Source organism: Balaenoptera physalus (assembly GCF_965194825.1).
Source record: "Balaenoptera physalus genome assembly, chromosome: 11".
NCBI lineage: Eukaryota > Metazoa > Chordata > Mammalia > Artiodactyla > Balaenopteridae > Balaenoptera > Balaenoptera physalus.
In genome coordinates, this window is record NC_138896.1 from 79,718,107 (window position 1) to 79,731,028 (window position 12,922).

The 12,922-nt window shown below is 42.7% G+C and overlaps 1 protein-coding gene across 8 annotated transcripts in view; it reads left to right on the forward strand.

Annotated features, from left to right (window-relative positions):
* ABHD6 (abhydrolase domain containing 6, acylglycerol lipase) overlaps positions 1-12,922 on the forward strand; it is a 52,584-nt gene that overhangs the window by 6,500 nt on the left and 33,162 nt on the right. For all 8 annotated transcript variants that reach the window (XM_082412369.1, XM_082412368.1, XM_082412370.1 and 5 more), the window contains exon 2: positions 11,411-11,475. The gene's annotated coding sequence lies outside the window, so the exon portion shown is untranslated. The remainder of the gene's footprint in view (positions 1-11,410; positions 11,476-12,922) is intronic.

Genomic DNA, 12,922 nt, shown 5'->3' on the forward strand with positions numbered 1-12,922 from the left:
CAGAGTTTGGAGCAGAGAAAGTTTATTGCAGGGCCAAGCAAGGAGAACAGGTGACTCATGCTCAAAAACCCCAAACTCCCTGATGGTTTTGGGGGAGACCGTTTTAAAGTCAAATCTGGGGTGCGGGCTGCAGGTTGTGAGTTTCTTCTGATTGGTTGGTGGTGAGGTAACAGGGTGGTGCTCCAGGAATCTTGCGCTCATCCTGAAGTTACCATCCTCCACCTGGGTGGGGGACTTAGTTTCTGCAGAAGAGGTCAAAGATACTGTGATGTATACTCCCTGAGGAGGAACCAGGACCCTGCCCCAAGGCTGCACTGTTCTGACGGCTCCTCTGTTTCTGCATTCCCTCTCTTCCCTGATTAGCAACTGTTTGAATCTTCCCTTTGGAACTCAGGGAAGGTCAAGGAGGCTGAACGAAGCCTACAAACAAGAAATGGAGGACGCAGAAGGGCTTTTGTGCCTAGGACGGCGCCATAGGGTCCTGCTCGGTTTCAGTGGCAGGGCTTTCTAGCTCCGCCTAGGAAGGCAGGCCAGCTCTTCCCGGCTGTGCTGTGAGCAGTCCCCATGCATCATCTCATTTTGTCCCCACACCGAGGCTCTAAGAGGTTCAGTGACTTGCCAAGGTCACACACGGATCAGTGACAGAGCAGAGAATTGAACCCAGGTTATGGAACTGCGCAGCTGAACCCTCAGAGGAGCATTTACAGATGGGGTAATGTTTTCACAGCCAAGACTTGAAGGATGAGCCGGAGCTCACCAGGCAGGGGCGTGCTAGGGAGAGGGGAGCATTTGTGCCAAAGCTGTGCGGGTGTGAAGGAGCGTAAGGCGTCGGGATTGCAGATCATTCAGGGAAAGGTGGGGCGGGGGCCTTCCATGTCATGCTGAGGGCCACTGTGAGCCACCAGTGGAGTAGGGGCAGAGGAGAGAAGAGCTGTGTGCCATTGGGCACCTGGCTTAACCTCTCTGGGTCTCACCTTCCCATCTGAACTGGAGCCTCTAAAGCTACACTGCTCTGATGAGGAATGTTCATTTTATTTGTGGCCGTAATGAACAAAGTGAAGGAATTGGCCTGCAGTGGCGCTGCTGGGGCCGCCCTGCTGTTTCATGGCTTTCATGCTTTCACTTGGTATTTATACCAAGTGCCTACTAAGTGTTACTGAGTCCAAGCTAGCTCTGCTCGCCGCACAAGAGGCCAGTGAATCGGAGACGAGGTGTTGAGGCAAGGAAGATGACTTTATTCGGAAAGCTGGCTGACCGAGAAGATCGCAGACTAGTGTCTCTGATAAACCATCTTATCTGGATTTGGATGCCAGTTTCTTTTATAGAATCAGAGAGGAGGAGGTGGTGAGGAAGTAAAGTAATAAGGCAGAATAGAGAGGGAGAGGCGGAGAGGAAGTAAAGTAAAAGGGCCATCGGTCTTGCAGAACATCTCCTGGAATGACCAGCCTCGGTGAGGGGATGTGTTAGTTTCTTTTTTTCTTGCAGCCGTTCACAGGTGGGCAGGGTTCCCTGAGGCAGGCCATTAGGTTTGAGTATAATAACAAAAACAAGGAAAAGCAAAGGTTAAAGTCAAAGAAGCAGATCCAACGTGGTGTCCCATTTAGCTCTTCCCTGTCACACAAGGGCAAGGCACGTGTATGCTGAAGTGCCATGGCAGATGCAGAGATGTAGTAAGACTTGTCTTCAAGGAGCTTGCAGCCTAGTGGAGGGTACAGCCAGTGTTTTCGTGAGTATTATGGTAAAAGATGCAGGTCATAAATACTTGTAGGTATGGAGAATGAAGCCGAGGTTGCTAATGGCTGGGGGACTGAAGGAGATAACTCTTAGTTCTGCCAGAAAGATTTGTTAGGGGATGGGGATAGATAGAGGGTATCGTCCAGGTCGACAGAAAATGGGGCAGTGGAGAAAAACACAAAGCCAGTTCAGGTACAGTCACCAGAGGGTCAGATTATCAGCCTATCTAGTAACAGATTCCCCATAGTTTCCAGGTTTTAGCGGGGAAGCAGACGTTATAACAGGAAAATACTCATTAATGGACTTGCCACTTACAAACTTGGGTCCCACCCCATCGTGCCTCCCTCTCTTTTCAACACTGGTGTCCAGCCACGCTCCAGGAGCATCTACCTCTTGGTCATCGTCTCTCCCAGGTCGTAAGGACATTTTACAAATACAAGACAAACGTTGGAGAGAGAGACATGGGATTTCATGAACTCACCGCAGAAGCCGCTTGACTGTGGAGGCAGTAATAGATGGGGTCTGGCAATGTGACACCTGTTAGTTGATGATGAGAGGGCGGGACTTGAAAATCAAAGGATTGAGAGGCCCGGGGCAAAGCAGTAAAGCATTTTTGCAAAAAACGTCCCCTGTGTAATAGCGCTGTGACAACCAAATGTTAACTGTAAGGACTTACCATACTCTAAGGCAATTTACATGCGGTTTATTCTTTGTTCTAAGAATTAGCACAGGATGGCAGTTATAACTTAAATTTTGTTCCATATTTGCTATTGATCTTAGGATAGACAGATTTTGATTTTTGTTTACTTATTTGGATAAAGTTCTAAACAAAACTGTTCTAACTATGAAATTTTGAGCGTGGCATCACCTTTTTCTGATGCTGATTTCCCTGGGTTACAGAGATCTCTGGGGAAGAGATTCTGGCTAGAGAAGGTAGGGACCAGCTCATGAAGGGCTCTGAATGCTGAACCTCATGCTGGGAGCCAGAGATCTTGTCCTGGTAGAACCTGCCAGCTGTTTATAACAGGGCTCCTTTTTGTCTCACACTGGCTTTGTCCCTGCAGTTAGAAAATACTGTAGACCAGCTTCCTTCCTTTAGAAATGACAAAGCCCTCTTTAATCTCCTTGCTTTTCTTTTGAGTTCGGAGCACAGATTTGAGCAATGGGAGAGTGTTTTGGGGCCCTGAGGTTCTATTTCAGGCCTTCTGCTATTGCATACCCATATAGAGGGCTATTTTAATTCCTTTCAGTCATGTGGAAAATAGTCACTTATGTGATGCTCTTTCTAGCACTTTACCTTTGAGAGCTGATCTCAGCCAATGACAGTGCATGTGTTCGCATTAATTCATAGAGCAGTGTTCGAATTAAAGCTTGTTCTGGGCTGCCTGAGAGCCTGAAGACTTTGTGGTCCTTGGAGGTAAAGGGTCAAGTGGCTTTTGTCTCCTCTTTTATCCGGTGGAAGACTGGCTTGTATTTCTGTAGGGTTTTCTTGCTTTAAGCATGATTTCAAGCAGGTGGTTATTTCAGACTAATCACCGCAGCCTACATCTTGATCCCAGAGGCTGATGCTTTGAAGGTGCTGGGCTAGTTGAGGATACGTTGTGCGTGTTTCATTGCCTTGCTTCTTGGCCAATACGATTTTTTTAGAAGATATGCCACTGGGTACATAAGCCACCTGCCTTCCAGCTGAGCCCCTGATTGATCTGCCTGCCTCTCTCTCCTCGGGCTGTGTCTCTTCTCCTCAGGATTGGGTAGCAGGGTTTTCTGGTTCTCTGATTCTCTGTCTACAGGACCAGCCTGCTAGGCTGAGCTTCCTTGCCCACAGTGCTGCCCCAGGTGGCAGAAGCAGGGGATGGGGCTGTGGGCTTGGCTGGCTCTCGAGCAAAAACCCCCATGGGGAATCAGCTGCTAGTGATTTGGTACAAAGCAGGACGGAGTGAATCTTCTTATCAGTACCTTTCCCAGAACCATGAAGGAGATACACTTTCTGTGGCTATTGAGCATGTGAAATGTGGCTAGCGCAGCTGAGGAGCTGAATTTTACGTTTTATTTAGTTTTGATCATTTTAAATTTAAACAGTCACCATGTGGCTAGTGGCTACTGTATTGGACAGTGTAGGATAGACCACTGTACTTGAGTTTATATTGTATTTTAAAAAATTTTTTTACTTTATTTACTTATTTTTATTTTTGGCTGCATCGGGTCTTAGTTGTGGCACGCAAGCTCTCTTCTTTGTGGCTTGCAGGCTCTTCACTGTGGTGCGTGGGCTTCTCTCTAGTTGTGTCGTGCGGGTTTTCTCTTCTCTAGTTGTGGCGCGTGGGCTCTGTAGTTTGTGGCACGCGGGCTCTGTAGTTTGTGGCACGCGGGCTCAGTAGTTGTGGTGCATGGGCTTAGTTGCCCTGCGGCACTTGGGATCTTAGTTACCTGACCGGGGATCGAACCCGCGTCCCCTGCATTGCAGGATGGATTTTTTACCACTGGACCACCAAGGGAGTCCCTATATTGTATTTTTTAATTAAATAGGGAAAACCTTGAACATGCACATGGTAGCAATTCAAAAAGTACAAAAGGATATCAGTGAAAAGTCTCCCTCATCTCTGCCCCTAGCCTCTCAGTTTCCTTCCCAGCCCCAGTCATGATTACCATCTGTATCCATCCTGAAACATTTTACACACATATAAGCATAACATGCATATTTCTGTCTCTCTCTCTCAATGCAAGAGATGTTATTCTACCCATTCTCTTCTGTTCCTTGCATTTTTAGTTAACAGTGTACCTTGGAGGTCATTACCCGTAGAGACAAATATGCCTCATTATTTTAATGGCTTATAGTTAATTTTATTTGTATTTAATGGCTATACATTATACTTCTTTATAAAGTTGTACCATCATTTACTTAACATATCCCCTATGAGTGGGCATGTGAGTTCCAATTTTTTTTGCCATGATAAGTAATACTATAACAAATAACCCTTCACAAACATGTTCTCAAACATGTTCAGGTCTGAACACAAATAAGTTCCTAGAAATTAGATTATTAGATCAAAGGTATGTGTACTGTACATTGCTGGAGATTTTGCCAAAATGCCATCTTTAGGGGTTGTTGATGGGAGTATAAATCTGTACCTTGCGTGAGGGCATCTATTTTTCCACGGCCCCAGCAGCACAGTCTGTTATTACACTTTTTGTTCTTTGCCAATACAATAAACAAAGATCACCATCGCCTTGTAGGTTTAATTTGCATTTCTCTTGTAAATGAGATTGAGCATCTTTTTATATGTCAAAGAGGCATTTGTATTTCCTTTCTGTTACATGATCTACTCAGATCATTCGCCCGTTTTTCTACTGGACTTTGTTGTTGTTTTTATTGATTTGTAGGAACCCTTTATTAGTCTGTCGTCTCTGATATGTATTGACACATTGTAACCTTGTCCATGATATCTTTTTTTTAATATTTATTTTATTTACTATTCATTTTATTTATTAATTTGGTTGTGCCGGGTCTTAGTTGTGGCAGGCAGGCTCCTTAGTCGCGGCTCGCCGGCTCCTTTAGTTGTGGCACGTGTGCTCCTTAGTGGAGGCCAGCAGGCTCCTTAGTTGCAGCTCACGGGCTCCTCAGTTGTGGCACACGAACTCTTAGTTTCGGCATGCATGTGGGATCTAGTTCCCTGATCAGAGATCGAACCTGGGCCCCTGGCATTGGGAGCATGGAGTCTTAACCACTGCGCCACCAGGGAAGTCCTATGATATCCCTTTCCATGTGGACATTTAAAAACATTTTTATGCAGTCAGCTTATTAATCTTTATGTTATGGCGCCTAGGTTTTAAATCTTAACTTAGAAAGGCTCTCCCTGTGAAGATGTTTTCAAACAGAGTTCTCATGTTTTCTTCTAGAACTTTCATGGTGTTACTTTTTTTTAATTTTTGAATTTTATTTATTTTTTTATACAGCAGGTTCTTAGTCATCCATTTTATACACATCAGTGTACACATGTCAATCCCAATCGCCCAATTCATCACACCCCCCTCACCCCCCCGCCGCTTTCTCCCCTTGGTGTTCATACATTTGTTCTCTACATCTGTGTCTCAACTTCTGCCCTGCAAACCGGTTCATTTGTACCATTTTTCTAGGCTCCACATACATGCGTTAATAGACGATATTTGTTTTTCTCTTTTGACTTACTTCACTCTGTATGACAGTCTCTAGATCCATCCATGTCTCAGCAAATGACCCAATTTCGTTCCTTTTTATGGCTGAGTAATATTCCATTGTATATATGTACCACATCTTCTTTATCCATTCGTCTGTCGATGGGCATTTAGGTTGCTTCCATGACCTGGCTATTGTAAATAGTGCTGCAATGAACATTGGGGTGCATGTGTCTTTTTGAATTACGGTTTTCTCTGGGTATATGCCCAGTAGTGGGATTGCTGGGTCATATGGTAATTCTATTTTTAGTTTTTTAAGGAACCTCCATACTGTTCTCTATAGTGGCTGTATCAATTTACATTCCCACCAACAGTGCAAGAGGATTCCCTTTTCTCCACACCCTCTCCAGCATTTTTTGTTTGTAGATTTTCTGATAATGCCCATTCTAACTGGTATGAGGTGATACCTCATTGTAGTTTTGATTTGCATTTCTCTAATAATGAGTGATGTTGAGCAGCTTTTCATGTGCTTCTTGGTCATCTGTATGTCTTCTTTGGAGAAATGTCTATTTAGGACTTCTGCCCATTTTTGGATTGGGTTGTTTGTTTTTTTAATATTGAGCTGCATGAGCTGTTTATATATTTTGGAGATTAATCCTTTGTCCGTTGATTCGTTTGCAGATATTTTCTCCCATTCTGAGGGTTGTCTTTTCGTCTTGTTTATGGTTTCCTTTGCTGTGCAAAAGCTTTGAAGTTTCATTAGGTCCCATTTCTTTATATTTGTTTTTATTTCCATTACTCTAGGAGGTGGATCAAAAAACATCTTGCTGTGATTTATGTCAAAGAGTGTTCTTCCTATGGTTTCCTCTAAGAGTTTTATAGTGTCCAGTCTTACATTTAGGTCTCTAATCCATTTTGAGTTTATTTTTGTGTATGGTGTTAGGGAGTGTTCTAATTTCATTCTTTTACATGTAGCTGTCCAGTTTTCCCAGCACCACTTATTGAAGAGACTGTCTTTTCTCCACTGTATATCCTTGCCTCCTTTGTCATAGATTAGTTGACCATAGGTGCATGGGTTTATCTCTGGGCTTTCTCTCTTGTTCCATTGATCTATGTTTCTGTTTTTGTGCCAGTACCATATTGTCTTGATTACTGTAGCTTTGTAGTATAGTCTGAAGTCAGGGAGTCTGATTCCTCCAGCTCCGTTTTTTCTCTCAAGACTGCTTTGGCTATTCAGGGTCTTTTGTGTCTCTATACAAATTTTAAGATTTTTTGTTCTAGTTCCGTAAAAAATGCCATTGGTAATTTGATAGGGATTGCACTGAATCTGTAGATTGCTTTGAGTAGTATAGTCATTTTTACAGTATTGATTCTTCCAATCCAAGAACATGGTATATCTCTCCATCTCTTGGTATCATCTTTAATTTCTTTCATCAGTGTCTTATAGTTTTCTGAATACAGGTCTTTTGTCTCCCTAGGTAGGTTTATTCCTAGGTATTTTATTTTTTTTGTTGCAGTGGTAAATGGGAGTGTTTCCTTAATTTCTCTTTCAGATTTCTCATCATTAGTGTATAGGAATGCAAGAGATTTCTGTGCATTAATTTTGTATCCTGCAACTTTACCAAATTCATTGATTAGATCTAATAGTTTTCTGGTGGCACCTTTAGGATTCTCTATGTATAGTATCATGTCATCCGCAAACAGTGACAGTTTTACTTCTTCTTTTCCAATTTGTGTTTCTTTTATTTCTTTTTCTTCTCTGATTGCCGTGGCTAGGACTTCCAAAACTATGTTGAATAATAGTGGTGAGAGTAGACATCCTTGTCTTGTTCCTGATCTTAGAGGAAATGCTTTCAGTTTTTCACCACTGAGAATGATGTTTGCTGTGGGTTTGTCGTATATGGCCTTTATTATGTTGACATAGGTTCCCTCTATGCCCACTTTCTGGAGAGTTTTTATCATAAATGGTTGTTGAATTTTGTCAAAAGCTTTTTCTGCATCTATTGAGATGATCATATGGATTTTATTCTTCAATTTGTTAATATGGTGTATCACATTGATTGATTTGCGTATATTGAAGAATCCTTGCATCCCTGGGATAAATCCCACTTGATCATGGTGTATGATCCTTTTAATGTGTTGTTGGATTCTGTTTGCTAGTATTTTGTTGAGGATTTTTGCATCTATATTCATCAGTGATATTGGTCTGTAATTTTCTTTTTTTGTAGTATCTTTGTTTGCTTTTGGTATCAGGGTGATGGTGGCCTCATAGAATGAGTTTGGGAGTGTTCCTTCCTCTGCAATTTTTTGGAAGAGTTTGAGAAGGATGGGTGTTAGCTCTTCTCTAAATGTTAGATAGAATTCGCCTGTGAAGCCATCTGGTCCTGGACTTTTGTTTGTTGGAAGATTTTTAATCACAATTTCAATTTCATTACTTGTGATTGGTCTGTTCATATTTTCTGTTTCTTCCTGGTTCAGTCTTGGAGGGTTATACCTTTCTAAGAATTTGTCCATTTTTTCCAGGTTGTCCATTTTGTTGGCATGGAGTTGCTTGTAGTAGTGTCTTAGGATGCTTTGTATTTCTGCGGTGTCTGTTGTAACTTCTTTTTCATTTCTAATTTTATTGATTTGAGTCCTCTCCCTCTTTTTCTTGATGAGTCTGGCTAATGGTTTATCAATTTTGTTTATCTTCTCAAAGAACCAGCTTTTAGTTTTATTGATCTTTGCTATTGTTTTCTTTGTTTTTATTTCATTTATTTCTTCTCTGATCTTTATGATTTCTTTCCTTCTGCTAACTTTGGGTTTTGTTTGTTCTTCTTTCTCTAGTTCCTTTAGGTGTAAGGTTAGATTGTTTATTTGAGATTTTTCTTGTTTCTTGAGGTAGGCTTGTATAGCTATAAATTTCCCTCTTAGAACTGCTTTTGCTGTATCCCATAGGTTTTGGATGGTCGTGTTTTCATTGTCATTTGTCTCTAGGTATTTTTTGATTTCCTCTTTGATTTCTTCAGTGATCTCTTGGTTATTTAGTAATGTATTGTTTAGCCTCCATGTGTTTGGGTTTTTTACGTTTTTTTCCCTGTAATTGATTTCTAATCTCATAGCATTGTGGTCAGAAAAGATGCTTGATATGATTTCAATTTTCTTAAATTTACTGAGGCTTGATTTGTGACCCAAGATGTGCTCTATCCTGGAGAATGTTCCGTCGCACTTGAGAAGAAAGTGTAATCTGCTGTTTTTAGATGGAATGTCCTATAAATATCAATTAAATCTATCTGGTCTATTGTGTCATTTAAAGCTTCTGTTTCCTTATTTATTTTCATTTTGGATGATCTGTCCATTGGTGTAAGTGAGGTGTTCAAGTCCCGCACTATTACTGTGTTACTGTCGATTTCCTCTTTTATAGCTGTTAGCAGTTGCCTTATATATTGAGGTGCTCCTATGTTGGGTGCATATATATTTATAATTGTTATATGTTGTTCTAGATTGATCGCTTGATCATTATGTAGTGTCCTTCCTTGTCTCTTGTAACATTCTTTATTTTAAAGTCTATTTTATCTGATATGAGCATTGCTATTCCAGCTTTCTTTTGATTTCCATTTGCATGGAATATCTTTTTTCATCCCTTCACTTTCAGTCTGTATGTGTCCCTAGGTCTGAAGTGGGTCTCTTGTAGACAGCATATATATGGGTCTTGTTTTTGTGTCCATTCAGCAAGCCTGTGTCTTTTGGTTGGAGCATTTAATCCATTCACATTTAAGGTAATTATCAATATGTATGTTCCTATGACCATTTTCTTAATTGTTTTGGGTTTGTTTTTGTAGGTCCTTTTCTTCTCTTGTGTTTCCCACTTAGAGAAGTTCCTTTAGCATTTGTTGTAGAGCTGGTTTGGTGGTTCTGAATTCTCTTAGCTTTTGCTTGTCTGTAAAGCTTTTGATTTCTCCATCGAATCTGAATGAGATCCTTGCCGGGTAGAGTAATCTTGGTTGTAGGTTCTTCCCTTTCATCACTTTAAGTATAACATGCCACTCCCTTCTGGCTTGTAGAGTTTCTGCTGAGAAATCAGCGGTTAACCTTATGGGAGTTCCCTTGTATGTTATTTGTTGTTTTTCCCTTGCTGCTTTCAGTAATTTTTCTTTGTCTTTAATATTTGCCAATTTGATTACTGTCTGTCTCAGCGTGTTTCTCCTTAGGTTTATCCTGTATGGGACTCGCTGCGCTTCCTGGACTTGGGTGGCTGTTTCCTTTCCCATGTTAGGGAAGTTTTCGCCTATAATCTCTTCAAGTATTTTCTGCGGTCCTTTCTCTCTCTCTTCTCCTTCTGGGACCCCTATAATGTGAATGTTGTTACATTTAATGTTGTCCCTGAGGTCTTTTAGGCTGTCTTCATTTCTTTTCATTCTTTTTTCTTTATTGTGTTCCGCAGCAGTGAATTCCACCATTCTGTGTTCCAGGTCACTTCTCCGTTCTTCTGCCTCAGTTATGCTTCTATTAATTCCTTCTAGTGTAGTTTTCATTTCAGTTATTGTATTGTTCATCTCTGTTTGTTTGTTCTTTAATTCTTCTAGGTCTTTGTTAAACATTTCTTGCATCTTCTCCATCTTTGCCTCCATTCTTTTTCCGAGGTCCGGGATCATCTTCACTATCATTATTCTGAATTCTTTTTCTGGAAGGTTCCCTATCTCCACTTCATTTAGTTGTTTTTCTGGGGTTTTATCTTGTTCCTTCATCTGGTACATAGCCCTCTGCCTTTTCATCTTGTCTATCTTTCTGTGAATGTGGTTTTTGTTCCACAGGCTGCAGGATTGTAGTTCTTCTTGCTTCTGCTGTCTGCTCTCTGGTGGATGAGGCTATCTTGGTGTTATTTTTTTATGTTTAATTCCTTGACCCCTCTGAAATAATTCAGGGGTTTTGTGGATTTACCTTCAATCACCCATCTACCCGTCTCCTCATTTTTTTGCTGCAGCGCCTTTGCCAGCATCTCTGCTCTGTCCAGCCCTGTTTTTGAGCTTTGTGGTCCCCTCTCTCTAGCCACTCTAGTAGAAATATTGTATTCATTTGCCCATTGGTTGCCACCTTCCTCTCATTCCTTTCTGAGTATAACTTTAGGTAACCCTAACCCCAGATGGAGAAGGGGAGTTTTAATCTTTATTTGAAGGTCTTAGTTAAGTTTGAAGCCTTCAGAACCTCCTCTCACCCAAGCATGCCTGTTTCCCTTATTGCCTTTCTCGCTCCTGCAGCCCAGGAATCACCAGCTCAGTCCCATGCTTTATCCTCATCACAGATTCCTTCTCTGACCTTCATACCCTCCTGGCCAAGCTCTTTATCTCACTTGCCCTGCCTACCCTTTGTGCAGGTTGTTTAATTAGGGGAGGTGACCTGAACCGGAGGGAACTTTAAAGCCACAGGATATTTGCACTTCTCCTGTGCCAAGGAGGAGATGTTCCCCCTTGCTGGTTGGTTGTTAGCACTTCATTCATATTTTCTAATATGATTTAATGCTTTGTCATTTTCTTTCCTTTGATTCCAGAGTCTCATTTTCAGCTTCTGCCAGAGCCAGTAGCAGTTGGGAAAGAAGGCTGTGCTCTTCAAAGAGTGAGTATGGATTTTTAACACCATATATTACAGGGGGGGAAAAACAGGCAGCCCTTTAATGAGAGTGGGGCTACTTTGTAAGCTCCCTGGCACCCTTCTGCAGTCCAGCCTATTTGGGGGCAGAGGTGTTCTCTGTTTCAGTAGGTCTGGTGGGGAGGGGATTGGGCACCTGAAGATTTTTAAAGCTCAAGATATATATCCAAAAGCCCTCCCTTCTCAAAGACTGTGCCTGGAGCAGGGCTCTGAGTTTGAAGGGAGTCGAGAAGACCTGGGCCCGTGGGGACCAGGATGCTTTCCTGGGGAGTGTGACACTTGAATCAGCCCCAAAGGCAGAGAGGAGTTCATCAGGCAGGCGGGACAGGGAGTGCTCCACACGAAGGGGACAGTGTGAGAAAGATGAATTGTGAGGCTGTGCGGGGCTTTCGTGGGGGTAGGAGTTGGATATTTGGGGTGCAGGCGGAGGTGGGGGCCAGAAAGTTGAGTCGAGATCATACGGAGTGCTCAGAGTTCACACTAGACCAGAGCCCCCAGTCCTTGGCGTGAGCTGAGAAGATTCCTCTGGCAGCTGGTGGTGGAAGGACTGAACAGGGTGTGAAAGAGCAGTCTTCACAGAAGTGGGAGCAAGGAGAGATGAGGACCTGGACGCAGTGTGGTGGCTGAGGGAGCTGTGGTCTGACACCTACAAAGTCTCACACCTGGTGGAAATGTTTCTTCCCCCATGACATTCCTAGTAAATGTTAAGCCAAAGGAATTGGTTGCAAGAGGCTTTCGGGGGTGTAGACCCCCTAAAACTGTGCTGTCCAATGCAGCAGCTCCTATTCAGATGTGACTCTCAAGCATTTACAATGTGATGGATGTGACTGAAGGACTGAACTTTGAATTTTATCTAATTAATTTAAATTTAAATAGCCACCTATAAACAGTGCAGTTTGTCTAGACTCAGACAAGTTGGCTCCAGCGCTGGCACCTCCCCGCCGTTGCCTGACAGGAGTGTTGAGCAAGGAGGAAGAGTGAAAGAGGCATTGGAGTCTGGGAGGCCAGACTGATGGGGATACTGTTGGCAGAAATCGACAAGTCAGGAGCAAGGGGAGAGATGTACCTAAGACCTTGTAGGACAGGACTTTTGGGTCATGGAGATAGTCAAGCAGGCTTCTGGAAAAGTCTGGAAGAAGGTCCTGGCCAGGTATGTTGATTTTCGCGTTTCCTGTAGGAGGGAGTGGCAGAGGGTGTAGATATGGTGAGCTCTTCCAGGAAGACAATGAAGAGCACATCACGGGACTGTTCAAGGGGGCAGGTAAGGAGAGCATCATGGGACTATCAGGGGAGAGCGGGAGCAGAGAATTTTAGGAACCAGGCTATGCATGCTCAGAGCCATGGCTTGTCTGAACAGCAGGGGTGTCTGAGCTGCCAAGTACAGAGGAGGAATGGGCTCAGCCAGAGTGACGGG